This window comes from Saccopteryx leptura, chromosome 3 (assembly GCF_036850995.1).
Source record: "Saccopteryx leptura isolate mSacLep1 chromosome 3, mSacLep1_pri_phased_curated, whole genome shotgun sequence".
NCBI classification, from domain to species: domain Eukaryota; kingdom Metazoa; phylum Chordata; class Mammalia; order Chiroptera; family Emballonuridae; genus Saccopteryx; species Saccopteryx leptura.
The window spans coordinates 124,543,189-124,564,778 of NC_089505.1; the positions used below are offsets into that span (position 1 = coordinate 124,543,189).

Below are 21,590 nucleotides of genomic sequence, written 5' to 3' on the forward strand. Positions count from 1 at the left end.
CTCAAGAGCTGGAGCTTTGAACAGGAGTTAAAAGAGTTGAGTCCCTAACGACATACAAAAGACTTGCCGGTGTGATTTATTCTGATGTATTTACTTATCCAATTACCAAAACAGCAGGAGATCATTAAATTTTCTAGTTACCAGATGCAGCATGCTCACTATCTTAAATGTTACCAAGGCTTTCTCAGAGCTATTTTCTTATTACATTTCATCTGCCCAAAAGCTTATGAAACTGGAAGGCAAGAATCGTGAACAGAACCAGTGTTTTCTTTGAAGGCTGGTCCAGCAGGCACCAGTACAATACCAAACTTGTACCAGTAACTCCCAAACTCTCTCCTGGATTTAAGGACAAGTACCATGATGAGAAACAAGAGAATTTAGGAGAAAAGATGCTAAGGAAGTGGTACTTGAAGATGGATAGCAATGTGTATTTCCTCTGGCCAGACTTCTGCACACCCACTTTCTATCAGCTCGCTCTCCGTGCCCACAGAGGGTCAGGGCTTAGAGCAGTGGAGGAGAGATGGGAACACACATCCTCCGGGAGATTGCAAACCTGGCCCAAACCCCAGCATTCCTCTTTGGACTACCTGTGTGATCTCGGACAAGTCACTTTCGAGTAACTTAAAGACAGGAACCGTGTGTTTCCTGTTTCTGTATTTCCAGCTTCTAGCAAAGAACCTGGTATATTATATACCCTCAATAAAGGCTTGTTGAATAAATGATCAGACCAGAGAATGTTGACTATCACTGAACATATAAAGAGCAAGCCTTTACTAACAACATTTTAGAGTTCAGTTGCAAAATAGATGTTTATTCTATTTCATTTTGAAAAAAAAAATACATCATGTAAGTGATACCTAGGCCTAAACTTTTTGAAAGAGTGGTCATGGCTTGGCCCCAACATTCCTTCTCTGAATACTATCCCCTCACGGACTTCATGCTGCAGCCAATCAGAGCAGTTTGCTATCCCCCAAATATGCCTGGTTCCTTTCTTACCTGAATCTTTGCTTTTGTGTTCTCCCTACTTGACTGTTCTTCATTCCCTGTTGAAAATTTACATATCCTTCAAGGACCAGCTCAAATGCTGCTTCATCCATAAAACCAGGCAGAGTTTAAGTGACAGAGCCCAAATGATCTCTCCTGTTCCTTCTAACAGAGGTAATCAGAAGTGGTATCTTCTTCTCTCAGTTACTCCTGAAACACAGGGGCCATGTATGTTCACTGTGGGCTCTCCCTCACGTGCCTAATCCACTGCCCTGATGTGGTCGATTCATGTTTGCTGCATTGATACCTTTGTTTCACCTTAGGATCCTCAGACAAGGTGGCAGCCAAGGTCTGCTGGCAGATTGAAGGTCACTGTTCAAACTGAAATGGAGGCACTGGTAATATCAACACTGTCGTTTGCTTAAACAGCACTTGACCAGGCAAGGCAACCCATTTCTGGAAGATCTAATGTAAAGGTCAGCTACAGTCTCACACTTAGTTATCCATCTGTATGTCTCAGGTTATTCTGCAATTGCTTGTCTATGAGTCTGTCTCTCAGTTAGGATGAGTTCTGAGGGCATATATATAATAAGATCTCACTGGCTTTATATCCCCAGGGCCTACTCCACTGCTGGAAACAGCTTGAATTCAATGGATGTTTACTGAAAGACTACCTACTGACTAGCTAAGAGGAGGCACCCCACTCCTCACTAGACCCTTCCCCAAGCCAAAGAAAGGGAGTGGAGAGGAGCTGTATCCCTAGACCTCTTCCCTCAGCCTCACCTCTACAACAGGCAGAACTGTTACTATGAGCAGATACTACGTATTAGCAGGTCATCCCAGCAGGTCCCCTGGCTCTCTCCGGCCCTTGCCTTAGTCAGTCCTGCTGCACAACTGGGACTGACAGTAAGTTTGCATCAGTTGCCCTTTCAGAAGGGACATATTTTTCCCTAAACTGCTGTTGGAATTGGCTAATTAGAAGGATTTAAAAAATCTTAATACTCTAAACAGAGAAAACTGGTTCTGAATTATTAAGCAACATTTTCAGTGCATTTGGATAACCTTAAGTGACTTAACTGCCACCTGATCCTAAGCTCTGGCTCAGATAAATAATGTAAAATATTGTCAAAGCTCCAGCTTATAGGAGCCTCCAGCTACAGTAAATAAAAGCTAAGTCCTCATAAACTGCCTGGGACAGAGACATTCTCATATAAAAGGTGTAGGAGAAGATGTCATTAAGTAAAGCCACCAGGACCAAGAAGCCAAAGGTTTTGTTCTAGCTCTCAGAAGAGATTTGTCAGTGAGGCAGGTATTTTCTATATCCAGGTCATTTAATCATGGAATCACATAGTATCAGAGCTGAGAGGTTTAGAAAGCACTTGCTTTAATCTCTTTATATTTCAGAAGAGGAAAACAAGACCCAGAGAAGCATGTACCTTGCATGAGATTGATCATATAACAAAATGGCTGGAAAATCAAAATTCTACCCCAGGATGCCTGGCTCTCACCTTAGTCCCCTTCCCCCTATGTCATTCCTCTAAGAATGTTCTGCTGGAGGTGGAGGCTGACAATAAAATGGTTATTAAAAAAACACCTGTACATCTGACTTTGGAGTTTTCTTCCATGACTATGGGGGGAGTGGAGGGGGAAGGAGGAAAGGTGGAAAACCAGGAATACGTGATGGTGAATGTCACTATAATGTGGCCCCTCTCCCGCCTATCCTCAAGCCATGAGGGTACCATAAGTTTCTGCCCAGTGAGATAGAAAATACAAAAGCAAAAATAGTAGACTCATGAATAGGTAGGAGTATTTTTTCTTTTCATTTATTTACTAAACAAGTATTTCCTGAATGTTTACTATGATGTCAGAAACTGTGCTAGACACTGAGATCCACACTTTATAAAGAGGCACCATCTCTGCCCTCATGGGCAGTAGGCTGTAGAGCAGGTGCAGACAATGCAGGAAATCCACCCACTGCAATTCAGAACAGTAAAGGACTACAATAGGGAAAAGGGCAGCGGGGGAGCTAAACACCTCCCTCAGTCCAAGAGTCTCAATCAGCTCCATGTATCTCTTTCCTCTGTGTCTCACTCTAATATGCTACACTCTCATCATTTTACTGACTTACACTTTCATAAACAACAAACCAATATTAGTTGCTTACTATGTAGCAGGCACTGTACTCAGATGTATTAGATATAATCCCAAATAGCTTCAGATTTGATGTGTACATTTTTATTTTTCTGTTTACAAAATGTCTATCTTACTTTACTTTGTGACTATTGTAAAATTGGGCTAACCATTCTACTTCTGGTGTCTTGATCTAGGCCATGATCAAATTACTTTCCTTCTCTGCATCTTGGTTTTTAAAATCTATAAAATAGATGTTTTTTTCTTGTTCTCAACAGTGTAATAGGCAGGCATGAGGAAGGCCTGTTCACACAGGCTCTTACATACAGCCAACTAGAGGAAGAAAAGTGGAATAAATTTGGCAATGTCAAGAGTCTTCAGGTTTGGGACTCAGCTGTAGAAAGGAATCCATCCTAAAGCCTTGAGGTTCTGGTTCTGGGTGAAGAGGGCTGGGGCAGGAGGATGTAGCATGTTGATACCCGTGCTAATGCACTCTGGAACTGCAGCACAGGCTTCGAAAATTACAGTGAGTGTCTGGAAAAGGTTAATCTGCACATATACACGTCTGCAGTTGTTTATATTTACAGTGGGTTTACTATACAGACTTTAAGTGAGCAAAGCTTGTCTGCATTAACACCTGGAATACTGAGCACAGAACTAATGATTTTTTATTTATGGCTGAATGGAGTCAGATTGGATTGTATGTACAGCTTTCAAAAGTTTATTTGAGGCCCTGGCCGGTTGGCTCAGTGGTAGAGCGTCGGCCTGGCGTGCAGAAGTCCCGGGTTCGACTCCCGGCCAGGGCACACAGGAGAAGCGTCCATCCGCTTCTCCACCCCTCCCCCTCTCCTTCCTCTCTGTCTCTCTCTTCCCCTTCTGCAGCGAGGCTCCACTGGAGCAAAGATGGCCCGGGTGCTGGGGATGGCTCCTTGGCCTCTGCCCCAGGCGACAGAGCGACGCCCCGGAGGGGCAGAGCATCGCCCCCTGGTGGGCGTGCCACGTGGATCCTGGTCGGGCGCATGCGGGAGTCTGACTGTCTCTCCCCGTTTCCAGCTTCAGAAAAAAAAAAAAAAGTTTATTTGATTTCTGATATAGTACTTTGAATATTACAGTGCTTTATAAACACCTTATAAAAATTAAGTTCTATCCTGGACGAGCCCCCCCCCCCAAAAAAAACAACAACAACAAAAACAAACAAAAAAATTAAGTTCTGGGGAAAAATAAATAACTTACTAAAGGTTTAAATCTATCACCCTACCTATACATAATCAGTAACAGTCATTCCATCTTATGTTCAGCATGGTACTGGGAAATTTGGGGGATCAACTACTGGTATTGAGAATTTTAAGCTCTCCTAAGCTTCTGCGTCCTCATCTGTAAAATGGGGATATTATCTCTCTTTCAGAGAACTAATATACTTGATTGTGCATACAACAGGCACAAAAATAAATGGCTATATTCATTGCCATCAAGCCCTACCACTCCAAATGTTTCGTAAATAAGTTAGAAAGGGGCAGAGGCAGATTTTTTTTTTTTTTTTTGTATTTTTCTGAAGCTGGAAATGGGGAGGCAGTCAGACTCCCGCATGCGCCCGACCGGGATCCACCCGGCACGCCCACCAGGGGGCGATGCTCTGCCCATCCGGGGCGTCGCTCTGTCGCGACCAGAGCCATTCTAGCGCCTGAGGCAGAGGCCAAGGAGCCATCCCCAGCTCTACCGCTGAGCCAACCAGCCAGGGCTGGGAGATTTTTAAGACTGAATTCCACCCAGCTTCCAAGAAATGGCTGTAATCACCTCAAACATATTTTAAACTTTTATGTATTTCATTGGTCTGGTCGGGGCATAAATGGGTTTTCTTACATATTCCACCTCTCTCTCTTGATACCTCTACCTCTAGCAAGAGCTTTTCCTCTCCATGCCATCAACCTCATCATAATAGCTTAAAATACTGAGCATCTGCTATGTGATGGTGCTTTATATGTATCACTTCATTTCATTTTTACAACAGCCTTTGAAGTATGTACTATCATTATCCTTATGATGAGGAAACTGAGCTACATAGAGGCGTAATTTGCCCAAGATCAAAGAGCTAGGAAATGCAGAGCTGAGAGTCAAGTCTGAGACTCCAGAACCCAATCTTTGAACCACAAGGCCATACTGTTTCTCCATCACTCATCTCCTTCAAATTCACCCCAGTCAGGGGCTTTTCTGGTATTGGCCACTCTTACAGTTTCAATCTCATTGTCCTCTGTCAGAAAGCATCACCTATACTTTCTCCAGCACCTCAGACACAACAAATCCAAACTGAATCTACCTCCTCATCTGTCTTCCTTGATTTCTGCACATGAACTACGATCCCTCTAGTCATCCAGGCTGGAAACGTCTAAGCCACCTCTAACATCTCCTTGCTCCCACCCTGACATAACTAGAAAATCACCAAGTCCACTGATTCTTCCTTCCTCCTGATTCTCTGCCTTCTCTGTAAGCTCACTGCTGCCATCTTAGATTCTCACAGCCTGCTCTCCTCTACTGCAATAGTCCTAGCTGGTCTCCCTACTCTAATCCTTCCTGATAAAAAATACTGTAACCAACAAGTTTGAGGCAGTAGGAAAAAGGCAGAAATGTGGAATCAAAAGACCTAGGTGGAGCCATTGCTCTGCAACTTATTAGCTATGTCAATTTGTGTTCATTATTTGGCAGTTCTAAGCCTAAATTTCTCATCATCAATACCTACCTTAATTAGTTCAAATTTCCACTGGAATTGGTTTTGTGAGGGGAAGAACTTTGGCCTATTCACTACTGTATCCCCAATGCCTTGAGCATAAGAGGTACTCAGTATTTGTTGGATTAATGTAGCAATTTTCAACCAGTGTGCCACAAGAATTTTTAAACATGCAATACTTGACAATTTAGTCAGGGCACTGACCTCTTTTCCCTTAGATTGTCAAATGAAAAAATGACAACAACCAATGCAACAATAGCTGTCCAGTGTAAATGAATCAAAATTATACCTTTTCGGTCAGTTTAGCAAAAAATAGTTTTTGTGTGTGCTGCACAATTTTAGTAAATTGTTTATATGTGCCATGAGATTACAAAAGTTGAAAATCTCTGGGTTCACGCATAGAAAGTCCTTCAGTCATTTTTTTTTCCAACTCCTATTTCATTTCGCTCCATGCCTGACTACATCCTAAATCCCATCATAGCCGACTGTGCAATTTCCCAGATATATGCTGGCTTATATTCCTAAGGTTTTGTTCATACTTCTGCCTGACAAATGGCCATTCCTTTAAATATAACTATAATACCAAACCTGTAAAACAACATGGTATGACATTAACTAAACTACAGGCCTTGTCCACATTTCATCAGTTTTGATGTGTATTTATTTGAGTGTATGCCTGTGAATATTTATATGCAATTTTATCTTGTATAGATTTGTGTAACTACCACCACAATCAAGGTATAGAATAAAACTGTAAAATTTAGTTAAACTCACTTCCTGAAACCACATTCCCTATCCCTGGTAACCATAAATTTGTTTTCCATCTTTATAATTTTGTCAATTCAAGAATGTTATTATATAAATGTAATCATATAATGTGTAACCTTTTGAGATTGGAATTTTTTGCTCAGCATAATGCCCTTGAGAGCCAGCCAAGTTATTTTATGTATCAAGAGCTCATTCCTGTTTATTGCTGAGTAGTATTTCCTTTTAAAAAAATACTTGTTCAACAGAGGCCCAAGATGGTCTACTTCAAGGATCTGGTGTCAGATAAGGAGAAGGAGCGCATAGCTGCTAAATTCATCACTCATGCATCCCCAGGAGAACTTAAAGTAGTATTCAACAATGTCCAGCTACTCCTTAATAACGACAATCTCCTCAAGGAAGGGGCAGTGTATGCATTTGCCCAGTATAACATGAATCAGTTCAGGTCTTAATTATAGAACACAGTGAAACAAAATTTCTTTTAAGTTTGATCATTTACAGAAACCCCCAGCCAGAGGAAGTAGATGGAGACCTGAACTCTTGGAGAAAACCCTGTGATTCTCTTTGTAATGAAAGATCGTTATTCCAATGGCTTCCATACTATTTATGCTAAAACTATTGATGGGCAACAAACCATTATTGTGTGTAGTTTCAGCCTAAAACCTTCTAAAATGGTCACTGGAGATCACAACAGAAGTTCACTATCACCTACATATAGCCTAGGAGTTCTTAAGATTCAGGTACATGATTATGAAGACGGCAATGTTCAACTGATTAGTCATAAAGATGTACTAGATTCAGCAACTCTTTCAAATGAAGTCCAAACTGCCAAGGAGTTTATAAAAATCACAGGGCATGCAGAAAACGAGTATTAGACAGCAATTAGTGGAAACTATCAAACAATGTCAGACATCACATTCAAAGCCTTGTGCTGCAGCAGCTTCCAGTTATCCACATCAAAATCGACTGGAGCGCCTGACTAGGTGGTGGTGCAGTGGATAGAGTGTCGGACTGGGATGCAGAGGACCCAGGTTCAAGACCCCAAGGTCGCCAGCTTGAGCGTGGGCTCATCTGGTTTGAGCAAAAATCCCACCAGCTTGAACCCAAGGTCACTGGCTCCAGCAAGGGGTTGCTCGGTCTGCTGAAGGCCCGCGGTCGGGGCACATATGAGAGAGCAATCAATGAACAACTAAGGTGTTGCAATGCGCAATGAAAGGCTGATGATCGATACTTCTCATCTCTCTCCGTTCCTGTCTGTCTGTCCCTGTCTATTCCTCTCTCTGACTCACTCTCTGTCTCTGTAATAAAAAAGAAAAAAAAAACCAACTGGAGCAAGACACTCAGCTACAAGACTGGCGAAGAAAAGCAGACTGCTTAAGGATGAGTGCAGGATATTTTAGTACGTGGAAAAAAAGGGTTCAATGTATGGTCATATAATAAATAAGTGATTTATAAACAAGAGTGATATCTGGTGCTAGGGCTTTCAAAGCTAGGTTTTCTAGCCTCATGGAATACTGTTGAACCTACAACACTGTCTTGATACTTTTGTGTTCTTTGTCTTATAATTTTCTGTTTTCACTACATCTACTTGTAAATCTTTTTTTTAAAAATTCTGCTATATTTAATGATAAAGAAGATCTATCTTGAAGTCATTTTACTGTTTAGAACATTTTCCAAGCCACGAAGCCCTAGAGATCTATCCTAAAGTCATTTTACTGTTCAGAACATTTTTCAAGCCATGAAGTCCTGTTACTGATATAGACAGGTAATATGTTCATACTATCTTCTGTATCAAGTAGTCCAATAGAAATATACATGTTTTGTTCTAAAAAACTTGTTAAAACCCGGTTTCTGCTTTACTAACCTGTTCCCTGGGTTCCCATTATAGCCAGCATCAACAATGACAGCATTTTTCACCTTTAAATACCTTTCTTTTTTTGCTCATCTATAAGAGCTTTGGTTACAGCTTTGTGTGTGTGTGTACACACACGCACGCGCGCGCACGCGCGCACACACACACACAGTGTCCGTAAAGTCATGGTGCACTTTTGACTGGTCACAGGAAAGCAACAAAAGACGATAGAAATGTGAAATCTGCACCAAATAAAAGGAAAACTCTCCCAGTTTCATATCTATTCAGTGCAGTTCGATGTGGACTCATGCACAGATTTTTTAGGGCTCCTTAGGTAGCTATCCTGTATAGCCTCTACAGACTAGTCACTGACTGATGGCCTACCAGAATGGGGTTTCTCCACTAAACTGCTTGTTTCCTTCAACTGCTTATCCCACCGAATAATGTTATTCCTATGTGGTGGCGTTTCGTTATAAACGCGCAGATATTCACATTGTACTTTGGTCACGGATTTGAATTTAGAGAGCCACAGAACACACTGAACTTTCCTCTGTACCCTCCACATCTCGACTGGCATGGCTGTGGGCTGCTCTGCTATATACACGGTATTATGTCATCATCTGCGTATGCGCACATGCTGCCACATCATCCTACAGAAACTGGGGGGGGGGTTCCTTTTATTTGGTGCAGATTTCAGATTTCTATTGTCTTTTGTTGCTTTCCTGTGACTGGTCAAAAGTGCACCATGACTTTACGGACACACTGTATTTTTAAGGTGAAAGGAAGGGAGATAGGCTGAATTCAGCATGCGCCCTGACTGAGATCCACTCAGCAACCCCATCTGAGGCCAATGCTTAAGGACCAAGCTATTTTTACACGCGAGGCTGATGCACTCCAAGGGAACTATCCTTAGTGCCCGGGGCCATGCTCAAACCAATCGAGTCACAGGCTGTGGGAGGGGAACAGGGAGAGAAGGGGGAAAGGGAGGTGGGGGAAAAGCAAATGGTCACTTACCCTGTGTGCCCTGACTGGGAATCAAACCCAGGATGTCTATACACTGAGCCAACCCTCTATCTAGTGAGCCACTGGCCAGGGCCACATCTTTGTAACTTTAGTGCCTAGCAAGTACCTGGTAACTAAGTATGTGCTATATTCAGGCATGACTTATAGTATTGTTGGCCATGAGTTCAATGTTAATGAATCAATATTCTATATTAAATAAGGTGTCTTGAATAGAAACATACATAAAACAAGGTTATTTATTGATTGGCTGATGAAAATTTGTAACCAGAGGCTCATAGGAACTTAAACCTCTATTTCCCTTAGGAGCAATGTTCAATATTCACTAATTCATTGTTTGTGGCAATTTTACACAACATAACTACTGTGAAAAATGAGAATTCACTGTACTTCTCAATTCAAAAACCAATATATTGCTTCACACAGCCTACACTATAAAATAAAAATGGCAATTTCTTAACATCAGGTACATTGCTTACCACATCTGCACCACTGACACAGACCTTTATATTCAGTTACATCTGTGTGTTCTTCATGCTGCGTCTAAGGTTGGCAGGATGCCCCCCATGCCGGCTAGAGTGATCTGCCTTATCACCCCTACCAGAGTTGGCCTATGGACTGAGACCTCGTCATAATCATCATCACATCTTCCACAGTGTATGCCATCCATACATTTATCCTCAAACCATGAACAATTTGGTGAGCCTCTAGTCTGTGGTAGGCCTGTGCAGGCCCTGTGCCAGAAAGTGGGGGTACAAAGGTAAATAGACACAGGATAGCTAATGCCCTAAATGAGCTTACACAGAGTCCTTCTGGCACTAGAGGACCCTGACACAAATGAGGCAAAGATTTCCATAAGGATATAATCCTTATCTCTCACCCTAGGAAAAACACCAGAAACTAATTCAGTAATGTTTCAACTATGAAACAAATCTGTGGCTTGTTAAAACAGAAGGCAGATATTAAATCATAAATATTTCTAGTTGAAAATCACTCTCAACCTTTTGTTTTTAGGTATGTACAGTATACTGTTTGATATCCCTACTTAAAAACTGGTAGTTTCCAAACAGTTACTATTGAACAAAGACCTTTTGTCCTGTTGAAACCAAAACATAAAAGAAAAAATAAGGATAGGAAGGAGGAAGTGGGGATAAGACGAGGAATGATCAGCATTACCATTACACCAGTTACCATTATTAAATTCTTACTGTGTCAAATGCTGTATTAAACCTTTTACATTCATTCTCTCACTTAATGCTCACAATAACCCTTTGAAGTAGGTATGGTTCCTTCTATTTTACCAAGAGATCAAATAATCTAAGATCACTCAATGAAGAGCTGGTCCAGAATTCCCAGCCAGATCCATTAGAGTCCATAGCCTACTTAAGTTCTTGTTTCAAGCTACAGAGCCTCTGAACATGACTGAAAAGAACGGGTAGTGTTAAATAAATCATCCTTACAGTGTTGATTCATATTTGCTTATAAAACAAGGAAGGAAAAATAAATACCAACAACTTCCCCTTTAATTTAAGCAGCCAGGTTTCCTCATTCTCCGTCTATGAGGAAAAGTGGCTGCAGCCCTTTGGGCCAATTTTCACAGAAGATGCTGGCACCCTAGAAACTGAGAGATGGCCATATCCAGGGATTGTGTCTCCCTCAGGTTCTCTTGAAACTCTTCGCTGAAAATACAGGGTTAATTGGTATTTATTAGTTTTTTTTCTGAGGCCACATTCACCTTTTGTACAGGACTAAATTCTCTTATGAGTGAAGGGGAGAGGCAAAGTCAGAAGCTTAGCACTCCTTTTAGTACAGGCATTCCACTTACATATCTAGTAGTAAATCCCAGAAGTGAATCTGAGGTATAAATATCTTCAAAAATAAAACTATACATGCAGAGAACAGTCAACATAGCAGGCCTAACAGCTATTCTTTTGAAAGGCCTGCTTGCAAGGGTGGCCCAAGCATGGCATTTGGGAACTTGGGTTTTGGAGGGGTTGTTCTCACCATTCACAGAACTGTTAAGAGTGGCTCACTAAGCCCAAACTGTTTATGCAAACAACAAAGTTTATGCTGAATACCTGCTTTCCTTCTGGGGTTCTGGAATTTTGGTATGTGCTAGGCAAGGGGTACTTACATGGTCAGCCTCCAATAAAAGCCTTGGTACTAAGTCCCTAATAAGCTTCCTTGGTTGGCAGTATTTTACATGTGTTGTTTCAAATCATTGCTGGGGGAATTAAGCTCATCTTGTGTACTTCTACTGGGAGAGGACTCTTGGAAGCCTGTGCCTGGTTTCTCCTGGACTTCACACCATGTGCTTTTCTCTGTGCAGATCTTGTGTTGCATCCTCCTGCTGTAACACATCATAGCTGTGGGCACTACTGTATGCGGAGTCTTGTATGTTTTGCTAGGGAATCGCCAAACTCTGGAACAGTCTCAGGAACCCACCCCCACTGAGTTGGTGTCAGAAGTGGGATTGAAAAGAACCTGATCTGGCTCATCAAAACATGGTGAAAATATTGTTTGGGAAAAGAAAGAATGAAGGGGCAGGGAATGATGAACTTTTGGAGCCTGGATGGATATGGAGTCATTCATCCAAGGTATGAAAATAGCTGAGCTGCTGTCTATTGTGAAGGGTAAACGCTGACTATGGAATTTTAAAACTATGTATTCCATCCCAGGAGACTTGGCCTGCTGGCTCCCCTGACTGGTCTGGGCTGTACTGGCCAAAGTGAGGGTGAAAAGGAGCACCCTTTAATGCCCTCAGTTTTCATTCTCTTTCAGATGGCAAGACAAAAGAGGTCCCAGAATTCCCAAAGGTGAGCTTTGGATGGGCGAAAAATGTTCAAGTTCCACTATTCTATCAAGTGGAAGAAAGAAAAAAGTCCCAGAGCTGGAATGCAATTTTAGATAAACAAGAGGGAAGAAAAGGGAGAAAAACACTTCAGCCATTTCTTCACCTAAGCTGTTGTTACCTGCGCTGCAGCTGAGCATTGCTCTGCCTCCACTTCCTTGGCATTCCAGCCCCTACCTTCTCCCCAGCAACTTTAATAGTAACCCTGTAAATGATAAATTTACTGCCAGGTGTTGGAGTAAACTTGCAATGAGAAACAAAAGGATGCATGAATTTTTAATAATGATTTTGTTTTGTGTTTGTTGCATCTGGATATATAGTAAAAATTGATATAAAACATTATATGCTTCTAATTTCATAAATGCTAGAAGAATCATCCCAACCAAAGAAATCTGCAAAGAAGATGTGTTAGAACACAATTTCCTTACAGTTTGCAGCTGATGAATGGGTTAGTATTAAGACTCTTTGAGTACTGGAAACAGAACATGGCTCTAGAACTCATGATTTTTCCTTATTGGAGCCTTAGGAAAATGGGGACAACATGGAAAAGAGGCACTATTCTGGACATACACTGTGGGGATTTTAAAAAGCAGTTTTTAGTTTGTTAATGAGCTCCTATAAAATCAGATGTCAGATCTTTAGAGGCTGATGATTTTCCAGCGTGATGCATATTTCTGAGTAGGTAAATTTGAATAAGACCAAAAGACTTAGGGAAGCCTTGCCTGTCACTTGAATTTAGAAAACAGCTCTCTGGCCCTGCAGCATCTTGGCTTTCTGGCTGCTAAAGAAAAGTTGCTGGCCTCTTTTGAAATCCTCACTCCACAGATCCTAATTGTCTGGACCTGACCCTAACTAACACCTGACATCGTCTGGTGTAAGCTGTCTCAGCATCAGAATGCGCTGTGCTGAACAGAATGCAAGCACAGTTTACAAATAGGACTTTTTGATGCTGGGACCATTGGAGATTTAGTACACCTCTCTGGGGCCTGAAACTGTGGAAACATCATGGATACTGTCTGCTCGGGGTCGCATAAAAATGCCCACAGGAAATAATTTGTTTTTTTTGATGGGACCATCTAGAACCAAGCTGCTGATTGGCTTCTATTTGATACAGAAACTGACTGCATTCTTAACCTGTGAGTCCTGCCAGAAACTGCAAGTCAGGGGAGGGCACCACGAGGACTCGGCCCTTCTGCTCGCTCCTTACAGACGGACACTCTTGCCTTCCTTTGGGGGATGTCTCACTGCTGCTGACTTGGGTTCAACTTCCTAGATTAGTTGCAGTTTGCAACAATGGACTAATAAATAGTTTGTCTTTACATCTCTTACCTTCCCTCCTGAGGCACACATCTTAGGAAGACAGTTGGATTATTAAATGCTACTGTTCTCACAAAGAAACTGATCTTTTCTAGGCAGCTCACTGGATAAATGAACAGGATGAAGGGGATGTGAGGTCGTGTAAACTCATTTTGAAAATTTTTTATAATTCAGAATATTGTCCTAACCAATTCCTAACCATGATATGTTTTTCTGTTTAAGTTTTATAAAACTAATTTTTAATAAAAATCTTTGTCCCTTTTACAAATATAATCCTTCCAGAAGAAAGGTCTGGATAAGAGTAGAAGACAATTAAAGAAACAAAAAAGTAAAATTATGATTGCTAAAATGGGACACACTGATTTTTGTAACAAAGGAGAAAAACAATATAAACAAAACATTCTGGCACTTGGGGAGGTAAGAAGGCATTAAAGATCTTTGCTTTTCAAAACTTCCTGGAAACTTTCACTTCATCCTGATGGAAAACTCCCTGTGCCACCTTTCCAAGCTGCTGTGAATGCTTTGAATTCCACATGACTGCTGAGTCTACAATCACACCTGACAGTGGTGACCACAAGAGACGGCCTCAGCTACTACACTTCCATACAGAACACCTCCAGATGTTATCTACACTCATGAAATGAATGGACTAGTGTCATGAACCAGCAAAACAAAGACTGCTTTGGACAGTCCCTCTGAAACCAAGGGGTGAACAAACTTATTTGAACAGACTGAGAACCTAAGCCTGATAAGTGAGCATGTCCTGCTTGGGGTGCTCTAACATTGGAAACTTTGTTTGCAGGGCTACTATGTGTGCCCTCTAGAATTGTATTTCTTGTGTGTACCCTGCCATCACCACACGGCCTCAGCCCTGGAAGGCATCATGGTCAGCTTCAACTTAGCCAGGACTGTGCTGTACTTGAACTGATGCCCTGGGCCAGGTTAAAAAAAAAGGGGGGGGGGTTTAAAACAGAAACTCAAAGAGGAAGACACCTGGCTTTCTAAGAAAGACCTTAATGGGTAATAGTTTAGGGATCCTATGTCTGGGATCCCTCAAAAGCACAATTGACATCAAGACTGCAGGTGTTGTCACCCTGCATATAGGGTGCCACTGAATATAATTTTTCTGTAAAGATGTCCTGGTCAAGAGCAAGGGGGGTAAAATGACAACTGACACAGCCTCAAGGTCCAGGAGCACCATAGGGTGGAGGGGATGGTAGAGAACTGGCCTGTCTCAGTTCAAGGGGCAGCTGCTTGGGACCCAACTACTGTCATACTGGGAGTGATGCCACCTGGTGGAGCTGGACCTTCTGAGTCAATAGAGAGAACATAGAAAAGTGTGTTGTTAGGTGTATAATTTCCTAATTTTTAAATGTTGCCTCTAGTTTTCCAAAATACCATGTTGAAGGCCCTGGCCGGTTGGCTCAGTGGTAGAGCGTCAGCCTGGCATGTGGAAGTCCTGGGTTCGATTCCCGGCCAGGGCACACAGGAGAGGCGCCCATCTGCTTCTCCACCCCTCCCCCTCTCCTTCCTCTCTGTCTCTCTCTTCCCCTCTCGCAGCCGAGGTTCCATTGGAGCAAAAAGATGGCCCGGGCGCTGGGGATGGCTCCTTGGCCTCTGCCCCAGGCACTAGAGTGGCTCTGGTCGCAACAGAGCGAGGCCCCGGAGGGGCAGAGCATCGCCCCCTGGTGGGCGTGCCAGGTGGATCCTGGTCGGGCGCATGTGGGAGTCTGTCTGACTGTCTCCCTGTTTCTAGCTTCGAAAAAATACAAAACAAAACAAAAAAAACCATGTTGACAATAAATCTAAGATGCCATTGATTGTAAGACATTCTGATATTTAATAAACTACTAATAAAGGGGGGGGGGAGCAAAACAGCAAAAACTTTTCTGTGCAGAAAAGAGTTAACATAGCAGGCCTGACTGCTATTCTTTAAAGGGCTTGCTAATAACAACAACAACAAAAAGGCTTGCTTATAAAATTTGTGCAAACTGTTCAAGTTTATGCTGACTATCTGCTTTCCTTCTGGGGTTCTGGAATTCTGGTTTGTGCCAGGCAAAGGGAACCTACTTCTGAGATCAGCGCCCAAAAAACCCCCATGCACATGAGGCCCTAATAAGCTTCCTTGCTTGGCCACTTTTCACATGTCTCAAACCACTGCTGAGGGAATTAAGCTCCCTGGTGATTCCACTGGGAAAGGACCCTTGGAAGCCTGTGCCTGGTTTCCCCCTGGACTTTGCCCACTGTGCCTCTCCACTATGCTGATACTGCTTTGTAGCTTTCCGCTTGAGTCATGGCAGGAAATGTTCAAACCTGGAGGTGGTCTTGGGGACTTCTTGACACATTTTATAAAAAAATTTTCTGTTTGGGATAAAAAGCATAGGATTTGGAGGTTCAAATTGTCTTATTTGTAAAATGGGGCTGCTAGCTATACCGTAGAATTTGTATACACACTAAGTGAGAGAATATTTTCTGAAGTGTCTGGCACAGAGTAGGACCTTAGTAATTAATTTCCCTGTTTGGCTGAAAGCTGGAAAAGGCTGTAAGAACCGAAGAGTTCACCAAATTAGCCACAAAACTTCAAAGAAAACTCATATCAGAGATCCACATACTTATGGAAGGTTTAGACCCAACTCATCTTGAAACTAAGCAGAAAATTGTGCCACGGTTTGTAGAAACAGTAACACGGAAGGAGAGAGAACATGCTTCCTTAAAGAAAAGTGTGACTGAAAGTGACACGGTGTATTTCTTCCTACACACAGCACCCTGTCCAGGGACACATGCAGTGGTGAGCTGTGCTATTTATTCTCAGCATAAGGACTACATATCTTCAAGCATCACATGTCCTGAGTATCTAACATGTTTCATGTGCTTGTCCTCAAATCAACTCACTTAATTCGTAAACTACCTCATATATGGCTATTGTTGCCTGCCTTTAACAGTTGAAGAAGCCAGTTTAGAGGTTGTGGGACGTGCCCTGACAGCTGGCTCCTTGTATCATATTATCATGTTGTCTCCCTGTCATGACTGCCCACACTCAAAACACATTTTTCTTGCCCTAGGGGCACTGCAGTAAATAGTGGACTTTCTTCCAAGGAAGGTTCTATTATAACATAAGTGACAAAGAGCAGGTTATATTAAGAATGAGAATGTGTCTAAAACTAATTTTTTAAAGGCTAGAGACAGGTCAAGTATGGTAACTTGCTGGAGAAGGATTAAAGAAACTCAGCATTGCTAAATCAAATGGCACGGCCCTCTGACGTTTACTAAATGTTTTCATTATCACTTTTGATCTTATCATCATAATATATCTGTGAGGACACATGGCACTATCCTCACTTAAAAAAATGAAGGAACTGAAATACAGAAAAGAGAAAGATGGCACTCTGTGAAAGTCACAAAAAGATGGATGTGCTAGTGTTAGAACAAAACTCTTCCTGGCTCCAAGCAGAGAGGGACCAGGAGAAGCTACGGACACATTTATCAAAATACTTAGTCTAGGTGTTTGGAGAGTACACAGAAGTATCTCTCTAGTCTTGCCCTTCTTCCTGCGGTTTCAGCAGTCTCACTTTAATATAATAGCGCAGCACCCCTGGCTCTTTGGCCACAGGCTTTCCCCATGTCAACGCACCTTTCCGGGCTGCCAGTGAGACGTACAGAAAGGAGCAGCACTTTTATATTTCATTTCTACTTCTTGGCTGTGTGATCTTGCTCAAAACACTTAACTTATAGTTTTAGTTTCTGTATCTTGTAAAATGGAAATTTTATTTGCCTGGTATAATAGGTTTGGGATATAGGTTAGACATCTGCTTCTTTGTGCTTCTAATTTTTTCAACTATAAAGTAAGGATAATACCAATCTCACAGGGTTGTTATAAGGATTCAATTAGATGGTACTTGCAAAGTGCATAGCACAGGTAACTGACACAGTGGAACTCAATGAGTGGTGGACAGCATTATTAGTACTTCACAGGTTGGTTATTTGCCTTATTCACTCAACAGATATTTACTGAGATTCATTTAAGTTCCAGGTACTGTTCTAAGTGCCAGGCATACAGGAGAGAACATTTCAAGTTCCTGCCTTCAAAAAGTTTCATTATAGTAGGTGATAGACACTAACAACTAAATATTATGCCGGATGGTGGTCAGTTCAGTGGAGAGAAGAAAGCAGGGTAAGAGACTCAGGAGTTGTCAGTTTGCCAGAGTGGGAAGGTGGGGGCAGAGAGGAGAGAAGGAAGACTGTTATTTTATGTGAGCTGGTCAGAAAAGGCCTCAGGGAAAAGGCTCTATTTGAGCAGAGACCTAAAGGAAGTAAGGGCATGAGCACTACAGGTATCTACAGGAAGAAAGTTTAAGTGCAAGGCGTGGAGATAAAAAAATGTTTCACGGTATTTCAAAACTAGCAAGGAATACCAGGGTGACTAGATAAGATTGAATGGGGTCCCAGAAATGCCAGGGAGACTTGAGGAAGGACCTTTTGAAAACTCTGAACTATAAGGGGAGTCATTATAGGGTTTCGAGAAGAGAAAGTGACATAATCTGCCTTATATAAAAAAATAATCAGTTTGTTTTTTCAAAAAAGAGAATGAAGGGGGGCTATGCATGGAGGCAGAGTGGACAGTTAGGACACCATTACCATAATCTGGACCAGGGAACACAGTGGCTTGGACTAGGGTTTAGTTGCCCCAGCTGCTGGGAATGTTCTGTCTTTATCAGCACACCAAAAATCTTATCCATCTCAAAGTTTTGTGGAGGCAGCGAGAAGTAGGGACTGGATACATTTTGAAGGTAAAACCAATAGAATTTGCTTATGAGTTGGATAGAAAAATGAGAGAAAGATAAGTCAAGAATAATTCCAAGGTTTCTGACCTGAACAAAAAAGCGAGGCTGCCCCTTAACGAAATAAGGAAGACTACGGGAGGAGCAGGTTTGGTGGAGGGTAGGAATCAGTAGTTATGTTTTGACTGTTTAATTTGAACTGCCAATTAGACTTAAAGCGGAGATGCTGAGTAGGCAGTTGTATGTATAAATGCCTGGTGTTAAGGAGAGAGCTTGGGCTAGAGATATACACTTTGGAGTTGTAACTCTATGCATGAAATTTAAAGCCACAAGACTGAATGAGATTACTAAGATAATCAAGATAGAGAGATAAGCCTGACCTGTAGTGGCGCAGTGGATAAAGCCTCGACCTGGAACGCTGAGGGCGCCGGTTCAAAACTCTGGGCTTACCCGGTCAAGGCACATATAGGAGTTGATGCTTCCTGCTCCCCCTCATCCCCCTCTTCTCTAAAATGAGTAAATTTTAAAAAATTAAGAAAAGAGAGAGAGAGATAAGAGATCAGGGGACTGACATTTACTGAGCACTTGCAATGGATCAGCTAATGTGAATTTGTACTAGAGCAATGCATGGGTAATTGTTCTTACTTTGATGATAATGGCCACATCATTCCCTTGCTCAAAAAACTTGACACGGAACAAAGCCATACTTCCTTTCCTGATATTTTAGGTTTTATACAACACCCCCCTCAGCCTTTTCTCAGAACTTTACATCACAAACCTCATATTACAACGAATGTGCTCTACATTCCACCATCTAGCCATGCCTTGAACATTCCAACATTAGCTTCTTTCCTCAAGCTGTCTGTTTATAAGCCCACCCAAAATCCTATCTATCTAAAAGTTTTGTTCACTTGCTAGTTCCTATTTACAAAGTTTTCTTAGTCACCCAGGCCAGCAGGGATCTTTGCCAACTCTGATATCTATTGCCCTCTTTGTCTGACTACTCTTAGGACCCATGAACTGTACTACGAGGATTATTTGTATGAGAAGTCAGGGCAGTCTCAAAGACAAGGACAAACCCTTATTCCTTAGCAGCTGGAGCAGGGCCTGGCAAAATTAGAATGTCGGGTAAACACAGTATGAAATACAACTGTGATGGTGAACCTTTTATAAAAACCGCCCACTTTTGCAGTACTGGTCAACCTGGTCCCTCCCGCCCACTAGTGGGCATTCCAGCTTTCATGGTGGGCCAATCGCGTGCCGTTTGGTTGCTCCACTACTGCCTACCCGTGTTTAAAAAAACAAAATGGGACCCAATACAATATTTAAAATAAAGAACAAGTAAATTTAAATCAACAAACTGACCAGTATTTCAATGGAAACTATGCTCCTCTCACTGACCACCAATGAAAGAGGTGCCCCTTCTGGAAATGCAGCGGGGGGTGGGGGGGATGGCCTCAGGGGGCCGCATGTGGCCTGTGGGCTGTAGCTCCGGGACCCCTGCTCTACAGTCACACTCTTAGGTCTGTATCTGGTTCTGAGGGAGGCTAGGGCTAGGTTAAGGCAAATTACTTAACCTCTTTAGTGCCTGAGTTCCCTCATCTCAGTAAAGACAGTATGAATATTTACCTTTAGAATAGTTTTTAGGATTTAATGAGATACAGGGCACTTATAATATACCTAGTATAGTAAGGCCTCAAAACTACTATTATTAAGAAAATCTTATCCTAAACATTTAACCAATTAGATAATCATAATGATCATTACTTTTTATATTTAGACAGCATCTCAGTTTACAAAGCACTTTTATGTACATTGCCTTATTTGAGCCATGCTATAGTCCTGGGGAAATAATTTGTTATTCCTATTTTATAGAGAAGAAAACTGAGATTGAGTTAGGGATGTGCCTTGTTCAAGGCTGCACAAGTAATAAATGATGTTCTGTTTCTCAGTCCAATGTTCCTTCCCCTGTAACATTGGTTTTCCTCTAGCCCATCTCCTCAATTACTCCAATGATCCCATAAAGACCACCTCACTATGCCCTTCCAGACTGATTCACTCTGTCAGGCATTGTTAAAGCATTGGATGTTCTTCTCATTACTTAAAAACAATCAAAACATAATTTGGTAACTAATACATTTCTTAAACAAAATGAATAACCTGAATAGAAAAGTTTTCCCTTTAATTAGACTGCTGCTATGTCAGATTAGAGTTTTCCATATAGAACAATAAAGCAGCAGCACCATCATTCTTTTAAAAGTTTTGCTATTTAATTACTTTTGTTGTAAATATTATGTAAACAGTTTACCAAATTACTTCAACCTACAAACTCAAGTATCCTGTGGGCAAAATACTCCAGGAGCATTTCTCCTTATAACATCACTGTTGAAAATAAAGCAACTGAAAGGCCCAGACTGTAGTTCTGAGTGTCATTAACTGAATGCATGCTCTCAAGAAAGTCATTTCACCTCAGGCCTTCACATTCCCCATCTGTTGAGCAGCACTAATTCCACCTTTCCTGCTACCTCCGAAAGCCAAAAGAAGAGGAATGAAATAACTCTGTGAATACACAGTGCACTGGAGTAAGTAAGACATCTTGATTTCTTTTAGTCAAGAAGTATTATACATTGTGGCTTAATGGTGGGATGCATGTGGTAAGGAAGTAATGGGAGGGAGTGAGAAGAACCGAGCAGGAAAAGGAGACAGTGTGAGCTTATAAAGGGTGTGTATGCTTTGGAGTAAGGAGTTTGGGCTTTTCCTGTAGGCCATTAGAACCACTAAAGCATTTTTTAAATAAGAGAAAGATGAAATATGTTTCTATGTTTCAAAAAAATAGGGAAGATTGAAGTCAGGAAGATGAATTAAGAAGCTATGTATTTAAACTGGGATATGAAGACTTGGGCAGTGATATGTGGGAAGGAAAGAAAAAGAACAGATTTGAGAGAAGTTTAGAGGCAGAACTGATATAGTAACTAACTAGATATTAATTGCACACCACTCTGCAATCATAGTTCTTATTCTCCAAATCTTGATCATTTAGGAACTGGAGAATCTCAAATAATTAGATATGGAGATATAACACACCTGAGGGGAATGGAACAAGCTCAGAAGTATGCAGTAGTAACTTTAACAAGTATTTCACTGATTAGATGCTTCATCTTGCTTTATCTT

General features: G+C 41.7%; 1 protein-coding gene and 1 pseudogene across 1 annotated transcript in view; one reads left to right on the forward strand and one right to left on the reverse strand.

The window, feature by feature from the left end:
• The window catches only part of FAF1 (Fas associated factor 1), a 495,805-nt gene that overhangs the window by 11,655 nt on the left and 462,560 nt on the right, over positions 1-21,590 (reverse strand). The gene's annotated exons all lie outside the window — the stretch shown is intronic.
• Positions 6,859-7,584, forward strand: LOC136397276 (F-actin-capping protein subunit alpha-1-like; annotated as a pseudogene).